Source organism: Tympanuchus pallidicinctus, unplaced genomic scaffold, assembly GCF_026119805.1.
Source record: "Tympanuchus pallidicinctus isolate F22 unplaced genomic scaffold, pur_lepc_1.0 scaffold6, whole genome shotgun sequence".
In the NCBI taxonomy this organism is placed as follows: domain Eukaryota; kingdom Metazoa; phylum Chordata; class Aves; order Galliformes; family Phasianidae; genus Tympanuchus; species Tympanuchus pallidicinctus.
In genome coordinates, this window is record NW_026294780.1 from 34,044,789 (window position 1) to 34,070,550 (window position 25,762).

At 35.7% G+C, this 25,762-nt stretch overlaps 1 long non-coding RNA gene across 2 annotated transcripts in view; it reads right to left on the reverse strand.

The window, feature by feature from the left end:
- Positions 1-7,746: 7,746 nt before the first annotated feature.
- LOC128092124 (uncharacterized) overlaps positions 7,747-25,762 on the reverse strand; it is a 126,872-nt gene continuing 108,856 nt past the window's right edge. Inside the window, exons 2-4 of one of the 2 annotated variants that reach the window (XR_008211635.1) lie at positions 10,220-10,415; positions 8,783-8,878; positions 7,747-8,096 (exon numbers count right to left, since the gene is read on the reverse strand). This is a non-coding gene — a long non-coding RNA (uncharacterized LOC128092124). Of the gene's footprint in view, positions 8,097-8,642; positions 8,879-10,219; positions 10,416-25,762 lie in introns of those variants that run through there. The other variant, XR_008211636.1, reaches the window with a different exon arrangement.

A 25,762-nucleotide genomic window follows, 5' to 3' on the forward strand; every position in this document is an offset into this window, starting at 1 on the left:
GGGACTGTCTTCCAACCCTCCCTTTCTCTCACGTCCCCTCTCTGTGCCCATCAGTGATGGGGCATGGGGTCCTTCATTTTCTGGGTGCTGTCTCCCTGATGCCTTTCTCTCTGGCATGCCAGGGAGTTATTCCACTAATCTCCCACTCATACTCCCCGATGGTTCTTAACCTCTTCACTCTCCTTGAGCTTTGCCACTATGCTGAGCAGATCTTCTACCTGCTCACACCTCACACAGTTGGAGTTCCTGCCACCCTCCCCAGACAGCAGCAGGCTCAGGCAGTCCTCTCAGCTGGAGAGCTGAACAGCTACATTCTTGGGCAGGGCCTCCATCTGGGTCCCCACAGTCTTTGGGGTTTGTTCATTTCCTGCAGGAGACCACGGTAAATCTGTGACTGCCAATAGGTAAGCTGATCTCCTGAGCAAGGAGGGGCAGTACATCTGCACCCTGCTGCACAAGCTGCCACACCTACTGCTGCAGTATGCTGTGGTGCTGCGCAAGTGCTGCCTTTTCCCCACTGCACCTGGATGCATTGCTGCCTTCCCAGAAGCTTTTTCTAAGGCAAAGGGCATGGATGTGCATCCATTGCCCTGGCAACGCCTATGCCACATCAGCTGTTCTTGCAAGAGCTGCTGGGCCCTCTGTTATCTCGGGGTTCTTCTGGTAAAGGAACCAACAAAACCCCTCTTCACCATCAGTTGCTGCAGTTCTGGCCTGGTCAGCTCCAAAGCAGCTAACCTTGTTGATCAAGGGCTACTTGTGGGAGTTTTTGTTTTATTTTGTCTTTTATGTTTCAGTGTTTTATTTATGTGGTTTTGTTTATTTGGTTGGTTGGTTGGTTGGTTGGTTGGTTGGTTGGAGTGTGATACCAGAGCAATCATCAGTTGGTAAATTGTGCAAATTAACCTCAGTAGTAGATCTTCCTTTATTATTGGTAGGCATCCCAAGATATATTTTAAGATTTCTTAATAGATAAATATACTAGTCTTAGGTAACTTTCAACAGGTTATAAAACGCTCCATTTCTTTTCTCTTTTTTTTTTTTTTTCTTTTCTATATGAGCATTGTAACTACTGCTGTTGGACAAGACTGATGCATTAGTTTCACAAAAATAAAGTCAAATAGCCCACTAGTTCTGTGCATTTGTTACTTTTTTTTTTTTTTTTTTTTTTTTTTTAAGTGCTTTGATTCTTACTAAAAATTTATAATAGTAAAATGTTTTATTACTTATATACAAACTATGCTTTATGAGGTCTGTTCTGAGAGTAATACTGCCTATTTTAGTATTTTGGTATTTTGGCTCACAACATCAGAGGTAGGTGTTGGTGCTATGATAACAGGTTAAACTTTCCTAACAATATTCCCATACGTTTTGTTGCTATGTGACAGACAGCAGCAGAGGGGCAGGCTGACAAAATGGCATCTAACACAAAAGGACATACGAAACACAGGTGCAGAACTGAATTCCTCTATGAAGATAAAAATTGCACTCATTGACATGCTTGCTAAGCATTTACAGAGAGTAAATAGTTGATGTGAGTACAGTGAGGTGCTAGGTGGTGCTTTTCAGCAGTGGCAATAGCGGGTCAACTCCACTGGTGCAGGTTTTTACAAGAGTGGCTTATAGCTTCTTGTACAGCACTTGCAAAAGTGCATAGTTAATGGTGATGAGAATGATAAAAACTAGTGTTTTGTATATGAAAATTTGTTCTATCAGACTGTGTCACTGTGCTCTTTGTATCCATTGTAGCTCCCATTGAAATAAATAAGACAAATTACTTTCATAGGGACCTACATATTTGCTGATTTGCAAATCCATCCACCCCGCTGGTCACAGAACCAGGCTGAACCAGCCTGTAAACCACCGACAAGAAATTACCTAAACAAGCTTAAATTTCCACTCATTGTGTTGATTAGATATGGAGAGCGATAGCTTTTTATACTGCAGAGAACATACTAAGGAACAAAACAGAGAAGTGATCAATAATAAGTGGAAATTAAATCATAAAGGAAATTATTTGATTAGTATGCAAAGCAGAAACTTCTCTCTTGTAGACATGGTAGTAACAGTGGTAAGATTCTGAGCAGAGCCACAAGCATCCTAGGAGATATTCTGTGTTAAGAGGGAACAAAAATAGGATAAGAAAGACAAAGCGATACTGCACTCCTTAAGCAGTGCTCTGTTTCTCCCAGGATTCAGCTTTTCTGGCAGAATGCAGATTTGTAAAATTAAGAGTGAGTGTACCCACACAGAGATCTTGATTAAGCCGGAAAATTTTAGAGTTGAAAAAAAAAAAAAAAAAAAAATTGCAAATAAAAATAAACAGTTAATGAATAACATGTCTAAAAAATTCCTTCTGCTTATTTGTAGATATTCCCTCTTGGATATCACCAGACCCATGCACATACAAAATCCCTGGCTAACACATACACACCAGTAATGACAGCCAAAGATAATAATTCCAGGATGTTAAATGAGAAGTGAGGCATAACACATGCTATCACATTAAAGATTTTATAATCTTAGCAAATTTTTAATTTTACTTGAGACTTTCAAGAAAAAATTATTCTCTCTGTAAATTGAAACCAGATATTTCAGATTCATGCTACACTACTGGGAAGATCTGTTTTCATCTCTCAATATTTAGAAGATTATATATTTAACTTAAAGTACCAATAATGCAATATTATCTTCTTTTCCTTTTTTTTTTTTTTTTTTTTTTCCTCTTTTTTTCTCCTAATATAAAAATAAACAATAATAATAAATAATCAACTCGGGTTCATGAGTGATAGATTCTGCTTCACAAACTTGATTTTGTTCTGTGACAAGGTAACTTGCTTGGTAGATGAAAGTAAGGCTGCCAATGTGGTCTGTCTGGACTTCAGTAGAGCCTTTGACACTCTCCCTCATAAGACCCTCATGAGAAGCTGGCTGCCTGTGATTTGGATGGGCATATGCTTGGCTGGGTGAAACAGTGGCTGGTTGGCCAGGCCCAAAGAATTTTGAAGTTAAATCAGTTGGTGGCTGGTCATGAGTGGTGTCCCCCAGGGTCTGGTTCTCGGGCAACTTGTAGTTAACATCTTTATTAATGATCCTGATAAGGGGATGCAGTGCACCCTCAGTAAGTTCGCAAACGACTCCAAGCTGGGACGGAGTGTTGATCTGCCTGGGAGAAGAAAGGGATAGACTGGATCAATGGGCCAAGGTAAACTGTATGAGCTTCAATAGGGCCAAGTGTTGAGTCCTGCATTTTGGTTTCAGCAACCCCATTCAACCTACAGGCTTAGGGAGGAGTGGCTGGAAAGCTGCTTGAGGGAAAGGGACCTTGGTGTACGGATGGACAGTTGGCTGAACATGAGTCAGCAGTGTTCCCAAGCAGCAAAGAAGGCCAAGGGCATCCTGGCTTTTATCAGAAATGTTGTGGTGAGCAGGACTAGGGAAGTAATCCTGCCCCTGTACTCCATACTGGTGAGGCCCCACTTCAAGTACTGTGTTCAGTTTTGGGCACCTCAATTACAGAAGGGACATGGAGGTGCTGGAGCAGGTCCAAAGAAAGGTAACAAGGCTTGTGAAGGGCTTGAAGAATATGCCCTATGAGGAGAGACTGAAAAAACTGGTGATGTTTTGTCTGGGAAAGAGGAGGCTGAAGAGATGTTATTGCTCTCTTCAAATACCTGAAAGGTGATTGCAGCAAGAGAGGGGCTGGTCTCTTCTCACTGGTGACAGGAAGAGGGAAAATGCCTTCAGATTGCCCCAGGGAAGATTTAGATTGGATACTGAAATAACTTCTTTACTGAAAGGGTTGTTAAGCACTGGAATAGGCTCCCCAGGGAGGTGGTTGAGTCACCATCCCTGAATGTGTTTAAAAATTGTTCAGATGTGGTGCTCAGGGACATGAATTAGCAGCGGGGACATGATTTAGCAGCGGGTTGTTGGAGGAGTGTGGTTAGGTTGTGCATGGACTTGATGATCTTTATGGTCTTTTCCTAACTGAGTAATTCTATGATTCTATACTCCCACTAGAAGGTCTCCTTCCTCTGCCTTCTCTTTAACCCTAACCCGTCAGCTCCACATCTATCCCCAAGTGGAGCTCCATGGACTCCAGGTGGTCATTGATGTAGAGGGCAACACCGCCCTGATGGAATTCTAGGCCCAGGGCATCCATTACCATCATCAGATGGATCCCCTCCCCCAGCAACTCTACTTTAAGCTCTCCTGATTCCATTGGAAAACTTGCTGCCAAAGCTGGTCTTCCCCTTGTCTGGCAGATGCACCCAATCCTGCCCCAAAAGACCAGATTTCTCAAAGCTAGTTCCATGGCGTAAGTAACCAAAGCCTTGTTCATGACACCACTCCCTTAACCATTTATTGATATTCATAATTCTCTCAGCCTTTCCCCTCTCCATTTCCCTAACCTGGAAGATTGATGAGAAGATTACTTATGCTCCCAAGTTCTTTGGTGCTGCCTCTAGCTTCTTGTAGTCCCTCTTTATATTCTTCATATTCTTCAGTGACAGCTGTGTCACTGGTGCCTGTGTGATGTACAAGGTCTGGTAGTTTCTCTGTCACATCCTTGATTCAGGTTCCAGGCAAGCAGCAGACCTCTCTAGATAGCAGGTCAGGATGACTAATGTGTGTCTCTGTACCCTTCAAAAGAGAATCACCCATCACTATCGCCTGTCACTTTTTCTTAGTCACAGTAGTTGTTATGTAGGGAGGAGCAGGCCTGGCTGCCTTACTCTGTTCTGACTACTTACCTGTTAGTGTTTCTTTTTCCTTCTCAGCCTGGAGAACCGTGAAGTGGTTCTGCAGAGGCACCTCAGCATTGAGGCAGACTTTTTTCTCGTGTTCATCTTTCTCGTGGCAATTTGCCATCTCTCATCATTCTTGTCTACCAAGTGGGAATATGCCAGTGGGGGAATTTTGGGCTGTTTGGTCTAAGACAGTGAATTCAATATAGGCTCCACGTGAATGCGGCTGATTCTCTATTTCTGCCTCCCTGTTGGCACACAGACTTTTGACTGTCCTCTCAGTTCAGTCAGCTGCTGCAAGAGGTCCTCCACCTGGGCACAGCTTACACACATGAGTTTGCCACTCTCTGCTTCAGGAGAAAGATCCAGACACTTCCCACAGATCACAGGTCTGCACAGATGCATCTTCCTTCAGCTGCTCTGTTTAAGTGTAGTGTCTGGTTACGTGGGGGTTGGTGGTGCATACCACCTACCAGAGCTGTAGGCTTAGCTTGGCATCAAGTTCTCACTATACTGCTTTTAGGGTAAGTTGGAGTGAGTGCCCCTCGCTTCTGAAGATTGCAGAGACTTAGTGCCCTGCCGTGTGACCTACTGCTCTGGCTGTTAAGCACACCATATGTGTGCAGGTGACACCCATGCTCTGTTTGCCTGCCCTGCAGGCTAGTCATTGTTTTCCCTGAGGCTTCTTTTAGAGGCATGGGTGTGGTCTCCGTTGCCCTGGCAATGCCTATGCCACATCAGCCTCTCTCACAAGTGGTGGCCATTGCTGTAGAGTCATTCTGCTTTCTCAGTGTTTCCCTGGCAAAGGAAACCCCCTATATCCCTTTGTATCTTGAAATCAGTTGCTCTGGTTCTGGCCAGTCCGGCTCCAAAGCAGCTGCTCTTGAGAACTGTCATCTCTTTGTAGTCATACAAGAGGTCACTGACATAATTACACTGAGTGTATATCTTTGCATGGTCAGATAAATGAAACATAAGATACTTAGATCGAGTTAAGAAAAAGTCAAAAGCCCAAAACTCTTTCAAAATGCTTGTTCCTATGTTATAAAGACAAAACAAAACATATCTATTAGAACAAATGAACACAGCCCAAGTAAACCATAGAAACTGTTGCAAAAAGATACATACTTCCATCATTGTTTCCTACATCAAGTAAACAGATAGAATCATCTACTTTTTGTTCAAGTTGGAATCAATTAGCTGCAATCTGGAAAACAGTGTTCACTTCCTAAGAGCATTATTCTCTTGACTAAGAGTTGAAGCAGGAGTTTCAAAAATACCAATTAATGATAATGTGGTAACCCTAAGAAATATTGACACATTTTTTGTTCAGTTTCAACTTGAAAGACATTGCACACAGAGAGCTACTTGCTTAGATCTATTCACTGAAGTGCTAATGAAAGAGAAAAGAAGATGTAGTTGCTGTTCTAATGTACACTCAGGTATTCTCTCCCTTTGATATTGAGTGGTTACACTAAGTTATGACATTATTAATCTATGGCAGCAAGGTAGGCCTTTAAATATATATATATATATATATATATATATATATATATATATATATATATTGCTAAAACCTAGCTGACAGAAGATTCTTGAATAATTTTCAAGGAAAAGAAAAAATGCCTAAAACTTTTTTTTGTCTTTTTTTTTTTTTTCCTAGTAATTTAAATACATTTATGGACTACATCTCTCAGAGAAATCCTGATTATGAAAAGGGTAATTTTCATTACAACCTGGCTACTTGAAGAAAGCCAGGATAAAAAACAAAATGTTAAAATGCAGGTTGTTAGATGTTACTTTAGAATTTCAGAAAAATGAGAAATAATCAAATGTGTCAAATAATACACAGCATGCAAGAGCCAATTGTGGAAATAAGTGCCCAAGGTTAGATTGCTAAAATATTTTTAATGCAATAAATATTAAAATCAATGTATTCCTTGTCCAGTATGTGGCTATCACAAGAATTAAAGAGCTCAATTTTTTTTTTTGTAATCACCATCTAACTGTTCTGTTATAAGACCTACATTTCCCTGTAGGACTTAACTTCCTATAGGACTGTAACTGCAAAGACCTCCAAAAGTCCAAATCTACTTTGAACATTTGTGTAACTTGATTAAGAGATCAAAGGTGGAACAATTAGTTTTTATACACGTTCAGTTGAAAATAATTGACAAAATAAACTCATATTGCTGCAGCACTTTGCAGAAGAAAATCTTTCTGTCGAGCGTACCTCACTTCATTCTAATGGAAGCTTAAAAGTGCTGTACTGTAATTACATGTGTTTAGGCTAGAAATCTCTAAAACAAACAAACAAACAAACAAACAAAAAAAAACATAGCTCCCATTCCATTTTTATTTTTTGCTATTATTTCCATTTGAACTGTCATTTTGTTTTATCTGAAAAGCTATATCTAATGAAAATAGACAATGTTTTAGCACAAAAAAATTCAGCTAAATTTCAGATATCATTCAATTTTTTAAAAATCTAGGCAGATTTGCTGCTTGAGTAATGCTATAGAAAATACATTACTGCATTCAACATGAATTTAAATGTTTATTTTAAGGACAAATATTATATTCTATTTTACTAAACCTCTATTTTTGTAATTGATTTGTTTATTTTGTATGTATTTTGACAATAAACTTTTAAGTGAATGAATTATATCAAAATGCGCCTTTTGTTTTTCTTCTCCCAGATTTCTAGAGGACTGAGACCTGTAACCACTAACTCCAATGACAAGGTTCATCTAGTCTTGTCACTTTCTCCTTATTTAGCCATTTACTCTGCAAATATAATTAAAATGTAACACTTTCAAGCTCAGAAAAAAATAAAATAATGAGCAGACCTGGTTTAGTTTTACTAGCCTCTAAATGATACATAAAGAATAATCAGTAATTCATTAAAATATGTAATGTAAATGTAAACATAATGTATGTAAAATATGTCATAAGACATAGATATCCACTGTATAAGTTTTAAATAGATCTCAGTGTGTGGAATAATATTATTACCTGGTCTCATAAAAACATCTCCAGCATTAGGTAAGAGAGCGACTTAAAATTGCCATATTTGATTTTGTTAGTTTAATATTTTTGCCAGAATTGCTGTATTCTACAGTTCACTGGGGTTATATTAGTACCGAATCACAGAATCATAGAACTATGGGGGCTAGAAGGTCATCGAGTACAATGCCCCTGCAAAGCAGGTCCCCCAACAGCAGTCTGCACAGGTAGGTGTCCAGGTGAGTCTTCAGTATCTTCAAAGAAGGAAAATCCACAACCTCCTGGGCAGCCTATTCCAGTGCTCCGTCAAAATGTATTAGACAGACACTAGGAGAATACCTGTAAAGCAAACATTTATTTTTCTTGTTTTATATATATATATATATATATATATATAAATTATAGAATCATAGAATCACTCAGGTTGGAAAAGACCTTAGAGATCATTGAGTCCAACCATGACCTAACCGTACTACCTTAATTCTAACAACCCTCGGCTAAATCATGTTCCTGAGCACCACATCCAAATGGTTTTCAAACACATTCAGGGAATGTTTACTTACTTTCACGTAGTCTAAAAATTTTATTGCCTGTAAAGAAGATGACTTTCTACTTGTATCTCAGAATTTAGAAGTAAACCAAAAAGCATATGGAACTGGCAATAGACATGAAAAAAAATATATATAAAAATAAAATCCATTAAGTAAAAGAGCCATATCTTCTGAATCATTATGGCTTCCAAAGCAGTATTACATTACATATTTGTTGAAGAAAAAGAGAATCTTTGAATTCTTTGAGCTTCTGAGTACCTGATGAATATACAGGGGTTATACTGCATATAAAACTAATTAAATATAATACAAATTTATTTCCAAGCTTACTATATAATGATAAACACCAGAATCAATCATTTTATTTCATGTTAGCACTTATGATTTTAGCATATGTAGTTTTAAACACATGCCAAAAAAAAAAAAAAAAAAAAAAAAAAAAAAGATTTAACGTGGTCATAAAGCTTGACACACCTCAGTTAACAGATGGTAGCAGTCTCATTTCCACGTCACTGTGAACAAGAATCATTTGCAACCCAAAATCTCCCTTTTTGAGATAGTAGCTATACTCTGAAAAAAAGAAAAAATAAATAGCAAATAATTAAATATTTCTTTAAAAATTATAATAATAAAAAACCCTACATTGAAAAAATATCCATTATATTTCATACATCAGTTAGCAGAAGCAATGTTCACTTCCATGTGTAAAATCTCCTATATACTATAGCTTGCTTTTATGTATTTAAGTAACAAACCACCATTACTTCTTCTGGTTTTACAAAGAAAATAATAGATTACACCAAGAGTGGCACTGTCATTTTTCTTCTTTTAACTCAGACAATTTATAACATCATGTCCATTGCAGAGAAAAATATCTCCAATTGTTAAATAGCTCATATCTTGATTTCTTCTTTCCCTCAGCTTTCTGAACAAAATGTATGCTCATCTTACATTTTTCTGTTTTCACTTAACGTTTCTTACAAAATAACATATTCAAAAAGTCTATTAATCTTAATGCTTCAAAAGATCTTCTGAGCTAAGGTCAAAAAAAAAATGCCTCCAGAAGCGGTCTGATATTAACTTCAGTTGGGTCATTTATTTACTGCTCTTTCTCTGAAACACTTGATGCAACACATATGGGAAGCATGATAACCATTCTAAGGATGTTGAGTGATACTATTTTTAAATTATAGAGTAGGCTTCTGAATACAGAGATTTTATTAGTTTGTTTTACGTGCTGAGGGCAAAGACTGTTTGTACTGTATTCTTTTAATAAGACAAGTGATAATTTTATTATCTTGTTTTCTTTGTGTTCTGAGTTTCTATAAGCTAATATTTTCTTTAATGAAAACAATCACATCAAACCAGATAAAGTTCTGATTTTCTGAGTCTGAGGAAAAAAGTTTTTTCATGCTAAAGATGAGTAACATATGTATCCTATAGAGTAAGCGTAATATGGTTAGGTTGCTATGATCTTTAAGGTCTTTTCCAACCTGAGTATTTCTTTTTTCATAGAGGAGGTGCTCCAGACCTCTGATCATATTAGTGGCCCTCCTCTGGACTCACTCCTACAGCTCCACATCTTTCCTTTATTGAGGGCCCCAGACCTGGACACAGTACTCCAGATGAGGCCTCACAAGAGGGCCCCCAGGGTAGAGAGAGACAATCATCTCCCTGTCCTTGATGACCGCCCCTCTTCCAATGGAGCCCAGGATACTCTTGGCTTTCCCAGATGCAAGAGCAAACACTGCTGGCTCAAGCTTTTCATCCACCAGGACCCCCAGGTCCTTCTCTGCAGCGCTACTCTCAAGGAGCTCTCCCAGTCTGTATATGTATCTGAGATAACTCTGACCCAAGTGCAAAACCTTGCATTTTGCTATGTTGAACCTCATTAGATTCACACAAACCCACCTTTCAAGTTAGCTGAAGTCCCTCTGGATTGCATCCATTCCTTGTAACATGCCAATCATGCCATTCAGTTTGGTGTCAATCAGCAAACTTGTTGAGGGTGCACTCACAGCCATCATTGATGTCACTGATGAAGATGTTGAAGAGACATCATGTGAGAAGGAGAGTTCATATTGAGGTACCAATACTTTGATATAAACTAATTAGAGAAAAAAAAAAAAAGTTATTTTTGTTTCAGAAAGGTATTGCTATATTATAGGTACTGAATTATTTAACAGAGCTTGATAGTAAATTTTTCTTGGACAACTGAAACTATCCATTGAAAAATAATTGAAAAATAGATTTAATAGCCATATGCAGATGGCAAGTGCAAAATCTCTTTAACTGCAAAAAAAAAATATTATTTATATGTATTTTGTTTTGCTTAGTTTGTTGTTTTTTTTTTAAATTATTTCTATCCATAATATAGAAATCTGATTTAAGCAGAAGTTAAACTGTGATTCAAACGAAGGAAAAGAAAAGAGAAGAGAAGAGAAGAGAAGAGAAGAAAAGAAAAGAAAAGAAAAGAAAAGAAAAGAAAAGAAAAGAAAAGAAAAGAAAAGAAAAGAAAAGAAAAGAAAAGAAAAGAAAAGAAAAGAAAAGAAAAGAAAAGAAAAGAAATCATCTCCAAAAGGCAACAATAATAAAACCATTTTTAACTGATTTATTATTCTTGATGAAAGATTTAGACCAATTCTTCCAGTGTTTTTTTGTTTCCCACTATTATAATAGACAAAATATTCTCATTATATTTTCAAGTGTTTGCTCTTATTTTTATTACAGGACAAGTGTTGTGCTGTATTTATAATACAATTTGATGTCCTTCATACCGGTAAACTGTCCCTAGCTTTTACACAATACTCATATTTCTAAGTATGTAATGTAATCTACCCAACCTCCATTCAGAGAAATGTGATTGCATTAAAGAAGAGCTGTTTTTGTCTCTTCTCTTAAACAAAAATTGGTAGGACAAGATAAAATGGCCTTAAGTTGCACCAAGTCAGTTTAAGTAGAAAATTAGGAAAAAAGAGTTGTGAAACATTGGAGCAAGCTGACCAGAGATGTAGTTGAATCACCATCCCTGGAGGTATTTAACAGTTATGAAGATTAGGTACATGGTTTAGTCGTAGATTTGGTAATGCTAGGTTGATGATTGGACTTGATGATCTAAGACATTTTTTTTCAATCTAAATGATTCTATTTCCTGGTGCATATCTCTGAAGGAAGGTAAGAGTAAATGACCAGGTTATCTTCCTCTTTGGTTATTTTTTAATCCAAAAAATCACTACTATTTTCTAATTTATCTGTTTAACTTCAAGTCCTGTTACAAGGACTAATTTTAATACCAACATGTCTCTTGTTTGCTTAAAGAATGTATAAATTTGTTCTAATTTTCTCCATCCCCCCTCAAAAATGATGTGTCAGGATTACACAATAACTCATTAAAACGTGTAAGAATCTAAATATTCAGTAAGTGAGTTTTAAATAGATCTCAGAATGTGGATTAATATTATTATCTGTTCTCATATAATTGTTCAAACAAAGCAACTTAAAGTTGATCACATTTGATTTTTTTTAAATTTATTTTCCTCTCATTCTTTTGCCTGAATTCTAGTATTAAGTATTTTATCTTGTAAATAATTCATTGAGTTTATCTTAGTGCAAAACTTATTCCAGAAAGAATTTGGAAATTTAAAGCCAAATATACATAATGAAAGACAGAATACCTTACAACACATTCATTGTTGCATTTATAGAAACATTAGATGCCTCAGAAACTATGGCATTCTAGGTTATTATAGGTATATCAGCATTTTTGCAATTAGCAAGCAGAGGTCAATAGTGAATGCTGAAAATCAGTGCAACTTTTATATTATTCATAATCATAACCTCATGTATGGTTTATGTGAAGTAGTCCAAAAATATATTTGTGAGAACCAAACACTAACTATGAAAAAATTAAAAAATATATGCTGCAAAAGTAAAGAGATGTGATTATTCAAATAATTCAGATTCAGTATCATCAAAGCTATACTTATGTTTTAGGTTATCATATGTATGATAAAGTATCATACATATGATACATACATATATGTATCATAAAGTATTGAATTCTCATAATGCACAATTTTTTAACAAAAGAAATATGCCTCTGTGAAACTTTTTAGGACTAATGTCTGCCCTAATGCTACCTTATATGCATGAAAGAAAAATTTAAACATCTGTACTCTTCTTCAGCTATGATAACGTAAAATCACAATGTTTATAGATTTCTTCATTTCAAGCAATATGCTAAATATGACAGGAAAATAAATGAAAAATTTGTCACTGTAATATATACCCCCCCACACACCCCTTTTTTTTTTTTTTTTTTTTTTTTTTTTTTTTTTGCTATATTATCAAGCTACTAAAAACCAGAAGTTGGGAAGTTATCAGAAACTTGGGATTACATGTAAAACTCAAAGTCAAATTTTTACTCAGTTTTTAGTTAATCATTCAGAGAAAGGCTTTTTGGGTAACTTAGTTTTCTGGAGGGAGTCGTGAAATAGATCTAAAACAGTTGATTGCCCTTTATGGATAGTATGTTTGAAATTTATAACATATAAATTTAGAAGTCTGAAAAAGAGTCATCTGGCTTCCCTTCATATCTCATTCAGAGAAAGAGATACTTCTAGCTTAATGTGACCTGTTTAAACCAGCTCCCATTCATCTGTGCCAAGGAAAAAAAAAAAAAAAAAAAAGCAAAGAAAAGTAAGGAAACAGCTTGTTGTAGGTCATATTCTGGGTTACTGCATTTGGGCCAAGTGGATAGCAATCCAAAAACTTTGTGGAGTGTCACTGACTATACTATTTTGTCTGAACTATTAAGGCAGACAGCATTCCCTGTAGCACATCTGGCAGAAAGAATAATGATAGACTATTACTGGATCTCGTAATATAAACTCTATAACATCACTGCTGTGATTTAATGAATCAGGAACAGGCATAAACGTTATGTGGTTAACATCTTATTTGAAACAGATTTCAAAATTATTTGATTAGAAAGAAAATGCTGTACACTATGCTGTTATAAAATTGTTCAGTTTCACAGTCATCAAGATTTTCCTTTGAATTATGGGATCAAAGTAGATAAATATATTTGTCATATTGATTTTTTATTTTAGCTAATATTTGATTTTGTAGCAGATGACAGTATCAATTAGAAAATTCTCAAAACAATTTCAGTAGTAAGAGGTTTAGTTACCTTTTTGCTATGGCATCAGAAATGTTGAACAAACAAATAAAGAACAAACTTCCTATATTTTGTTATGAGAAACTATTTATTCAATTTTTTGTCCTGTGATCATTGTATTCATCCACTCTTTTCATTATTTCTTAGTCATATACCCCTACAAATTTGGTATGTTTTCCATTTTCCTTAAACGTGCTTATATCTGGTTACAAATTAAGCAAAATTTTATGTTAAAGACAAAATAAAATCAATTCAGGCTGTGTTTGTACTATTAGGTTGCTGGCATGTACTCTTAGATCCTGGTCTCCTGATTGCCAGTGCAGGAAGGAATTTGTCATAGTCCCTTACCATATGTCTGTCTCAAGAAACAGAATGAGATGTAGCCATGAGATACAGGAAAGAGAGAGAGAAAACTGACGATGAATGCACTGATGTACCTCTTTTGGAGTATGTACGGCCACAACATGAGCTGAAAGGAATTCAGAAGATTTTCCATATCTGGCAGATTTAATCTGATGTAAAATACTCTGGTCACAAATCTCTTGATTCTTTAACTATAGTCACAGGCAAAAATGGTGAGGTTTATGAAATGAAATAAGAAGTTTCAGGATACTCTAAAATATTTTTCTAAATGTCGGTAATACCTAGTATTCCGAGAAGAGAAGCAGTGTGCATTTTTATGTTTCTCTGTGAAGACTATATAAGCTGAGGATCTTGTCTTAGAATTGTAATAGAAATGCAACAGACATTACAGAAGTCCAAAGTGGCAAAGCATCTACTCCTTGGAAGCAAATAGAAACATAGTTCGCCATCACACAATTTGGGTATTTATAATAAAGAAAGAATACTGTGATTGATTTGTATAATTGGGTGAAATGTATGGTCTACTGATCTGACTAAATGATTTAACAGTCCCTCTGGCCTTAGAATGTAATTGAAGACTATATTTAAGTTGTTAGTCTGATCAGTCTAGTATGATTTCAACAATAACAAAATATTAATGCCTTCAGAAAAAAGAATACTTATCTCAAACCAAATCTAACAGTATGAGTATTATTCTATGTATGAAACTTGGAAAACAAAACAAAACAAAAAATGTGTTTTTTTTCTGCTCCAATATGAAAACACTTTCTGTTTGTTCCAAAAAAATTAGTTTTAGTGTAGTAAATTATCGTTTGATATATGTTATTGCTCCAAACACAGAAAACCAACCTTTAAAAAGAATTTCATAGGATTATATTTCACCTGTGTTAGTATATTGTTAATATTGTCTTTTATATATATATATAATTTATATTTTATATTATATATTATATATAATTATATATATATATAATTTCCTTTATTTACTAGTCCTTTACATTACTTCATAGTATTGTATGGAAAAAAGAAAAAATCAATGTCACATGATCCACATACTTTTACTATGAACTTCAAACACTAACAGAAGTTTAAGACAAGCTAGTTCTATCCTCTCTACACTTCTGTAATATCTCTCAGCATTCCTTGTGTTTATAGGACATGTTAATTATGCTTGTGAAAGTAGTAGGTGATTGATTATAAGGATCACTTCATCTAGCATTTTAATGAAGTAAGTCCTCAAGATCATAACAGGGCAAATGAAGTAACAAGTCAAGAAGAATAGCACATCCAACACAAAAACTAGAAAGTATGGGTGGGAAGAGAATCATTATCCAAGCTGAAATGAAGTAATGACAGCGTGAACTAGTCTAATGAGTAATACTATAGGAAATTTTGTTTCCTAGTTCTCAGTTTTGTGTGCACACGCAAACAATGGCACAAAAAGTACACATCACCAACAAGGTAATTCTCAGTATAAAGCAAAGAACAAAATAATTATATATTCCTACCTTAAGTAACAAAAAAAATTGCTGTAGCATTTTTTTAACCATAGCTTTGAATTATGTAGAAATATTAGACACTGCACTAAACTATTAAGGATAGAATTTATCACATCTAACCTCAGTTACCTCAAGTATAGTCACATAGACTTAATTACCTCCTTGTTCAGTTAAGATTTAATACTTTCTCCTTTCTCTCTTATGCCCCTCATTAAAGAAGCTGAAGGTCTCTTACGAGATACACAATATTTAGATAGCTATCATTAATGAATTATCTCCTCATGGACTGACCTCTCCTGAAGTCTTTGCAATCTAAATTAAAAAAAGAAAATAAAGGAAAAAGGAAGGGGAAAAGGAAAGAGAAGATGAAAGGGAACGGGAAGGGGAAGACAAGACGGTGTAAACGGTTTACGGGCTGGTTCGGCCCGGTTCCGTGACGAGCGGGGAGGAGCGATCTGCAGATCCGCACCTCCAGAAAAAAAGAAAACAGGGGACCCCAAAATAATTAAAACAGCGGCAATGATCTGAGGAGAAACAAACTAATTTACTAAATATAGTATCGGAATGCAAGATAACACACTATAATACAATATAATCAGAATTGAAGCTAATAAATCAAATATAATGAGAAAGAGAATGTCCGATAGGTGGATAGGCCTCACCACAACACGGAGGTGAGATGCGCAGTCCAGTTGAGCAGCAGGGAAACGAGGCAGCGCCCACGAGGAAGGGCAGGCGAGAAAGAGAGCGCATCAGGTGACCTTGCCAGGACTTAAACCTCCTCTCCCTGACCGCAAAGTCCTCTGGGGAATGGAGTTCTTCTTCTCTTCTGGGCAGGTACCCAGGACTTGAGCACTGACAGTTAAAGTCCCAGTGCCCCACATGATGTTATGATGTGGAATACCGAAAGGCAAAAATCACAAAACCATGACAGACGGGAAGTTTGGTTTACAGCCTACACTATCAGTACAATGCCCTGTATCATGTATGCTGCAGTTTCTTTCAGTTTTCAATGATTTTCAGATGCTTGGGCGGTATCTTGTATACTTATCTCTATTCTATCTTCCTGGACCCACGGAAATGGCCACACGTTTTACCAGAGGAGATATAAATTAGATATAAGGAGAAACTTTTTGTCTCAGAGAGTGGTCAGGCACTGGAATGGCCTGCCCACGGAGGAGGTGGAGTCACCATCCCTGGCAATGTTCTAGAGGTGTCCAGATGAGGAGCTATGAGATAAGGTTTAGTAGCTTGTGGTAGTAAAAGTAATGGGAGAACAGATGGACTAGATTATCTTGTAGGTCCTTTCCAACCTTGTGATTCTATGATTCTATAATTCTATGTGTTATAGAGAAATAAGTATTTTCTCATGAGTAGATATGACAGAATATATTTCTTACACAGCCCACGAGGTTTAAATGTATCATTTCTTCATTTTGTCAGGCTTAAAAATCACTTTCTTGTTATTAAATTATAATATAAAGCCAATTCAACATTTTACCTAACTTGTTTAGACTAATATGTAGCCTGCAGTTCAGCATGATTCCCTGACAGTGTTGTATTACATATGTGATTACACTTGGCCTGAACACATGCTGCCTTCTTTGATAAAAGTCTTTTGGATATTCTTGTCTATGTGATGAGACAGCTGATAGCATAGGCAAAATGTTAAGGCCTATATATTTGGCAAAGAAATATACACTCAAGTATACTCAAACGGGGAAATATTCCCCAGTCTCTTATTAGAATTAGAATTCCGTCAATCGAGAATTTGGATTTCCTTTATGAAAAGCAAAGTACTGAAGTGAAAAATGATGTTCAGGACAAGGAGGATATGTCAAGAACATTTCATTGGAACTTAGATTTTCAAGTTCTTGAGTTGGTGGTTCTGAATGAGCTTCAGTGGGGAAATAAAACCGATAAAAGTGTAAAATAGTTGTGTGTTGAAAATCAACAAGTTGTGAATTTCCAGAGGTACATTTATTGAAAAGATTTTGTGAAATGTTCCCTATTTCAGTGTGATTTGAAAAAGAAACATGTACGAGTTCTTTCAATCCTCCACATCTTTCCACAAACTAATAATTTTCAGGATATAGTTCCATAGGAACTATTCTTTTACTCTCTTATAAAATATTGCCAAAGGGAGTTGTTTTGTCCTTCACTCTCTGAACTCCTCCAGTCCTTGCTATACATTTTAATGCCTTATTTTCCCTTGGCATGAGTAGATAATCATGGGAGCAAAGTTTGCCGATTATGAAGTGTAAGATGGTGGTGCAATAGATGCATATAAGATAATATAAGTAAGTTTTGATGTGTGGAAGGTTATGTCTTTCTACAGAATGTCCTCCTAAATTTCCTTTTTCCCCCTGTATCAAGATGTTTTTTTCCATTGCAAACACACAGCAAATTTGGTACACAAGGAATCTTTCTCCGAAGCCATTGTTTTTTCTTTTCTCATTTGAAATATAAGAGAAGAAAGGAAAAAATGAAGTTTGTGCTGAACCAATACGAAATGAAGGGACATTTTTTTTTTTTGTTTTTTTTTTTGGCATTCAGTACAGAATAAGAAAAAAAAAATACTTAAAAAAAAGTAGAAATAGTAATAAAAATCATTCTAAATATTCTAAAAGTAAAATAGAATTGCTTTGATATATTGTCCTCTTAAACTTGTGCTGGTTTCACACTGATGGACAGCTGAACTCCACCACAGTGTTCTTTCACTCTTACTCCTCCTCAAAGGAACTAGAGGAGAAAATTCAATGAAAAAGGGCTCAAGGGCTGTGATAAGGTTAGGGAAATCACTCAACAATTAATGTCATGGGCAAAACAAATGGGGGAAAGGAATAATAATGTAATTTATTGGATATTACTAACAGACTAGAACAGTGAGGACTAAGAACAAATTAAAATAACCTTCCCTCCAATACTCCCTCTTCTAACTGTTACCCCCAGGCAATACAGGGAAATGTGAAATAGGGGATGTATTTTATCCATAATACTTCTTCATTAATGCTCCTTCATGGTCACTCTCTGCCCTTGCTTCAGTATGGAGTCCTTCCCAATGGATGCCATCCTTCCTGAACTAATCCTGCATGTGTTTCCTTTTTCTTTCCACTCTTTTAATACACAATATTCTTTCAGGCAGAGAGGGCACCAAAAAATAAAGATTTGATACCACTCATTTGATACCACTGAATACTTGTTCCTTGAAATATAATCCAAAAGCAGAATGAAAACACATGCATTACTGTTACTCAGATTGTATGTGCTGGCAAAGCTGTCTTAGATTTAAAGACAAAAGAAAAAAAAAATGTAATGTGAATTGAATTGATGCTCAAAGGAAGATATTTTCCCAACTTCATATTTAAACTTTGTACTTCTTTAAAAGTGATGTACTTTAAGGTACCAGACAGTAGCAAGTTTTGAGGGTAATTGATAGATAAATGAAAATGACAGCTGGAAATAGGATCTAAGGGGGTGTTCATGTGGTGCTCATATGGAAAGGTCGTTACTATTTTCTTGTGCTCTTCCTTAGACATTTGATTATGGCCACAGTCTCAAAGACAAAATGCTAGGCTAGATGGGCCTTTACTCTTTCTTCTGCAAATCTTTAATATGTTTCAAAATGGAAATATATTTTATATCATAATTAATACACCCGCACTTACTTGAGAAAAATTTGAGAAGTAAATTTCTCTGTCATTCTCTCTGTGATCCTCAACATTACAGAAGGTGGTGGTAGATAAATAGAGCAAAAATAGATAAAAATTATTTTGAATTAAACAAGAATAAATGAACTACAGTATTTCAGTGTTATGAGCCTCTGGGGCATTTCACATTTGCTTTCTTATTTAATACAAACATACTGAAATGATAAATTCCTTGGGAATATCAGCAGCATGTTTTCAAGAAGTTTCTCTACTAGTAAGACATTAAATGCTTAAGATATTTATGTAATTAAAAACAGATTTATAAAATAAAAGAACAGATTTCACCTAAACATGAATACTCTTTTTTTAAAACAACTAACACATAAATAAGCATAACAAAGTGATGCTGAAAATGTGGAATTCCTCCTAATACTGCAAGAAATTCAGATTGCTGATCTTGCACTCAATTTTCACCAGTCTACAGGGAATTTTTGACTTTTATATATCTCATGTAATTACTTTCTTGGTTTCGACTGGCGATATTTAGAACAGAAAGCACCACAAATGTTATCTAAAAGAAAGAATTTATTACAATTTTAATGCAAATACTGTAAAAATATCATGACTTTTGGTATAATGGTGAAGTAAATAATTACGTAGAATGTTTTCTGTATATTGTTATAGTAGTGATTCTGTTAAACGACAACAAAAACAAAAACAAACAAAAAAACCCTGCTCAAGTAGCAACATCTAGATTGTTTACAAGTAATTTTTATAGATAAGTAATCCTAAGCATGATTCAGCACACTAAATTATTCTCTCTATCTGTCCGCTGATTTTCATTGTTATAGAACAAGTCTAGGGGCTTCAATGAGGCACTTAAGTGGTTCTTTTTAGGAATGGATGACTCCACAGTTTTGCAAGACAAGTTACACTTTTCTTATGTGTTGAAACACCAATAAACCGCCAGAAGATCAAGGATACATATTTTCTTAAGTACCAAACACGATTGATTTAGTTTCTCATTCAGTACTTTTGCAGCTATATTCTTGATGCAGAGATATTGACGTTTTAGTAGGGACGTAGTAGGAATAGTCACTTAACTGTTTGGATCTTTTATGGTGTGTCTATGTGTGTGTGTGTCTGTGCGTGTGTGTGCTCTTTTTGCATAGGACAGAGAGGAATAGTTTAAAACTAAAGGAGGGGAGGTATGGATTAGATGTCAGTGGGAAGTTTTTACTGAGAGTGGTGAAGTGTAGGAACAGGTTGCCCAGAGATGTGGATGCCTCATTCCTGGAGGTATTTAAAGCCTGCTTGGATGGAATCCTGGGCAATCTGATCTGGAACTTGATATAACAGTTGGGAACCCTGCCTGTGGCAGGGGAATTGGAACCCCTGGGTTCCCTTCCAACCCAAGCCATTCTGTGATTCAAATTGCACATGGTTCAAGAAGGCCAAGCACTTGGCATTGCATTTGAATCAGGGTAATCCCAGACATGAGTAGAGACTGCAAGAAAAACTGATTGAGAGCAGCCCTGTGAGGAAGGATTTTGGGTTTCTGGTGGATGAAAAGACTTGAGGAATGTTTATTCAACATAGGTGTAGATGACATACGTGGTTCAAGAGGCCATACGCTTTTCTGCTGAATCATATCTACAGATAAGCACAATAGTTTCTAATCAAGAAAGAGGAAGATTTCTAAGAGTGATCATCTGCAATCTTGTTCCAGTGGCATTACCTCATCTAATTGTTGGTTGTTTCTTTAATTTCAAAATTTAATTTTGAAGATTACAGGTGTATAGAATTTTTACAGGGAAAGTTCTACAGTTCTGAATGCATTTTAAGTATTACTGAGAGCTTCTGAAAAGGAAACAGTGTTTAGATATAATGCTGAATATATATGTTGTTGAACTGATTTCAAAAGAAAAAAAAAAAAAAAAACAAACAAAACCAATAAATATAAACACCTAATATAGGTGTTCCTGCTCAGGCAGGGGGATTGGGCTAGATGATCTTTCAAGGTCCCTTTCAGTCCCTGACATTCTGTGATTCTGTGATAAACCACTCCTCTCACCAACCCCTCACTGCCCTCCTTCCCCCTCAAAAAAAAAAAAAAAAAAAAAAACCCACAAAAAAGAACCACTGCCACCACCACCCCCACCAAACTAAACCAAACAAAAAAACAAGAAGTGAAGAACTCATACAATCTACTAAAATATTTTATTTTTCTCCTGTGGCCTTTTTTCATTAAGTCAGTGTTCAAACACATGCCAGAAGTCTAAAACTCCTGTTTAGTATAAATGTTTCGTTAGTAGAGATTCTAGTGACATGAAAATGCATAACAGTTTAAAACTGAAATAAAGTTCTTCATGATTAAAGTGCCGAGGTGCTGGAACAGGTTGCCAGAGAAGCTGTAGATGTTCTAGAAGTCTTCTAGAGCAGCTTGGATGGGGCTTTGTGCAATCTGATCTCCTGGAAGGTATCCCTGCCCATGACAGAGAGCTGGAACTGGATGATCTTGAAGTTTGCTTCTAACACAGAAAAATTTTCCTGTTCTACAACTATCTCTATGCAAAAAGAAAGTATAAAGAGCGTTAAAAAGTAAATGTGATTTAATTCTCTAATGTTCATACCATCTATAAGAGCCGAATAACAATGAGTATTAAGCTTATATTGAGCACTGCTCAAGGACAAGAATAAATAACTCTTGACTTCCTAGTTTTCATAATTTTGTTTCTTTAGACAGAAAGTACCCAAAGGATGTACAATGTCATTTTCATTTTGCACAAACAATATTTTTTTGTTTGTTACTTTTGTTTTAATTTAGAGGTTGGACTTTACAAATCAGGCTATATTCACAGAATATAAGATACAGTCCATTCAAAGCAATTGCACAGTATCTGTTCTTCATTAGGACAACATACAGTACATGTGGATTAGATGCAATATTATTGTTTGCTGCTCCTTCTTGAAGACTTTGAGTCCTACAGTAAAACTTGACAATACAGATAGAAAACAACATCACTTGAAAAATTAATTGATTTGAAAGGAACTATAGTATTCATGTCACCAACAAATGTGTTTCCTCTTCTTTTATGTTATGCTGGTACTAAATGACTTTGTTGTATTATTCAAGCCTTAATTTCTGTTTTCAGAAATACCATCTGTGTTGTCATTTCCCGGGACACATTTCTCATTTCACTGCTTTCTGCTTGAGTTGAAAGGAGCTTGAACCAGTAAAACAAGAACAGAGATTAAAGCAAGAAAGACTAAGGGAGTGTTTGTGTGGAATTGCTCAAGGAGGGAAATCTTCTTAGGACATAACTGGAGTTGTAGAGCCTTTTTCCACTGACATTACAAGTGCTGCACAGATGCTGTTATACAGCAAGGTGAATACAATAAAGCCAAGTTGCAGTGCTAATGGCTCCATCACCCTATTAAATCATAAGGCCTTCAGAGTCATACTCAGATAATGATGTTACAGCTGTGGTTATGGTTTATTTATTTAACCAAGGGCAAAGTTGTTGAGGCACAATTTAATTTTTAAGGAAGCCTGACAAGGTAGGTGGCAGTAATGGTATAGGACAAATGAACTTCTTCACTAGCCAGCCAATAAAAAATAAAACACAGCTCAGAAGGACTGAGTATGTGTTCTTAAGAGGAAACATAAAGCAATGAAATGAAATATCTACTGAGCATTAATAAACCCATTAGTGAACATTAATAAAATAAAAAGGTTCCCTACTTTACAGCCCCGGGAGTAAGCAGTTCTAGTCTCCGTGAAGTATTTAGTGGGGCTGGAAGAATGATTTGAGGGGGAGAGCTAGGAAAAGAGTAAATCAGGTGGAACATTTCAGCTAATGGGTAGGGACTGAATATAGCTAAAGGCTGAATCAGCTGAAGTGAAGGTTGAAATGAGTCTATGAGGAAATTAATAATTCTGTATACAGAAAAAGGTTTCAACAACATGCAGCAAATAAAGACTAGGGACATGTCCTGAGCAGTGAGGAAGAAACAAATCATTGAATAGCTGCAATCCCCAGTGTCACTGTCTTTCCTGCCTACATGAGGCAAAGGTGAGGTAGAGAAAACAGTAATTGAAGACCACAGCAGAATGAGATGGTATCAAGGTTGGAGGTTTCCTTGTTTAGATTTCCCACTCCAGTCTATTACTCTGCCAAACTCTGTCTGGATTTGTACAATCTTCACTGTTTCTTATTTCTCCTCGTCTGTTCTCAGCCTCTGATCTTTACGACAGAGTTCCTAGAGTTATTCTCTCCTACCATCTAACTTGGGCACATCTCCTTCCAAATCCAGCTGCATGCAGTCCTCAGACACCATATGCATAATTCTTATTACTCCCTTCTGCTCAAAAGAGTGTCATACAAGAAATTGAAGAGAATTGATCTAATTCATTCAGTATATGCCAGTAATATCTTTTTCTTTTTTTTTTTTTTGTCACAGTAAGGGGATTATAGAATTCATAGAATATCTTATTTTGGAAGAGACCTTAAAGATCATCTCATTCCAACCCCCCTGATATGGACATGGACATCTTCTATTAGATGAGGCCGCCAGGGACCCATCCAATCTGGTGTAGAATGCTTCTGGTTTAAACTTTCTTTTTCTTAAGTTTTAAACCATTTCCCCTTGTTCTGTCAATACATTTGCTGACAAACAGTTTCTGCCCAACTTTCACATAGGCCTTCTTCAAATACTGGAATGCTGTTATAACTCTCCTCAGAGCTTTCTCTTATCATAATCCCAAGAATCCCAACTTTCTTAGTTATTGCTTATAGGAGAGGAGCTCCAGCCTCCTGATCATCTCTGTGGCCTTCTTTTGACTTTCTCTACTTGATCTTTCTTATGCTGCAGGCCCCAGAGGTTAATTAGATAACAAATTTGAGGCAAACCTGTGCAACTAGAGAAGGTATGAACAATAAGATCTTGAGAAAAAGTCAGAAAAATTTTGTTTTTCCCCAAATTTAGCTTATATTTGGAAATTCTATTTATTTATTTGTAAATAGGGAAAAAGGAATCAAATGAAAATTTGTCTTTATGAAAAAAAAAAAAAAAAGACTCCAAATGAATCACAAAAGAATGTTTTAGATGAGACTTAAAAGACCTCAACTTGAGTACAATAAGTAAATTGGTCTCTCCAAAAGTAATGTCTCCTAATTATTTCCAGGGAAACTACAACAGGTAGAAAGAACACAGTTACAGTATGTGATAGAGAAAATTCTCAGCTACAAAACATTATTTTTTCAGCAGTCACCACAATAAGGAATTAATGTTTGCTAGAGATGATCAGGAGGCATACCACTCATATAAAAAATTTGCACCAATGCAGGTGATCCACAATGGCTCTTGCCCCTGCTGGAAAGCAGCACTGTTATCTAACTGCTTACATCCACTGTGTGGTCTCCAATAAATGTTCAGCAAGCATCTGTGAATATCAAGGAGCAAAAATTTTTCTGCATACATACTCAGTTCATATGCACTTACATGTCAGGCACTATATTGTTGAGAAGGTTCAGCCTCTACTACAATACCACTAACATCTGTCTCTGACATTGTTAGACAATATAATAAAATATTAAGTTCAGAGCAGCCCTCACAGAATTAATTGGCTTTTTTTTCCAATACATATTGTTGATTTTATTTTTCAAATACAATTCAAGAAGTTTTCCAGTAAATTTAAGAACAGTAATAAAAATGTTCATCTATTTTTTTCCAGAAGTTAATATACAGTTTCCTATCCCCACAAGTTTTACTCAATTCAATTTTTTGCTAAAATACATATCTTTCATCCTTGGTTGTTCTATTTATACTTAAGCAATACTTTTACATTTGGGAGATGATGCAGTTGGTAGCATGCTGTTATATCTAGTAAGTCAAGATTTCTTTCAATTCAATAATAAAATTAATTCCTTTATTATGTGACTAATAAAAAAATATCTTGAGAAGTGGTGGGAAAAAAAAGGATGAACCTCCTATTGTGAAAGAGTATTTGAGTGACAGATATCCAGACAGACCAGCATAAACAACTCTAAAATATGTTGATTATATGGAAGGTAACTTTCAGCCTCCTTACTGAGTGACAGAGGCCTAGAATACAGCTGTGGGAAGTAGAATTTCATTTTACATATGAAATTATCAACATTACTTGTATTTCTGGCCCAAGGGATTTAAACCTCAAAGTGTGCATAAGATTTTTGTATAACATATTCTACATCAAATGGCCAAAAGCATATTGCAAAGCTTCTAAGTGTGTAAAAATCAGTTTCTTAGAAAAAAGGAATAAAAATAATTTATTACAGAAAAAGTAGATATGATTCTCTTCTTGCTTACATTAATGTAAATGAATCAGATAGAGCTAGCACAAAAAGTTCTATAGGAAAAGAGTAATTCTCACATATTTCAGTTGGCATATAACAATGCAATGGAAACCTTCAAGAAGGAAATACTTTATTATCTTATATCATTTTTTTCCTATATATATTTATAATAAAATGAAAATATAAGAATTAAGGTATGTCATTCTCAGCAAAGTCGCAGTAGAAAAAAGACACTGCTGCTGTTGGCTATAGTGGTGATTAGTGTTACACTGTTAATTCCATATATATGCTTATGTTAATAACAGAGTAAAAGCTGACTTAAGTGAGACACACTTCAACACACACACACACACAAATTTGTCTTTTCAAAGATTCATGAAAAGATCATTTTTCAGTGTATAACACAAACCTTATAAAATGCAGTA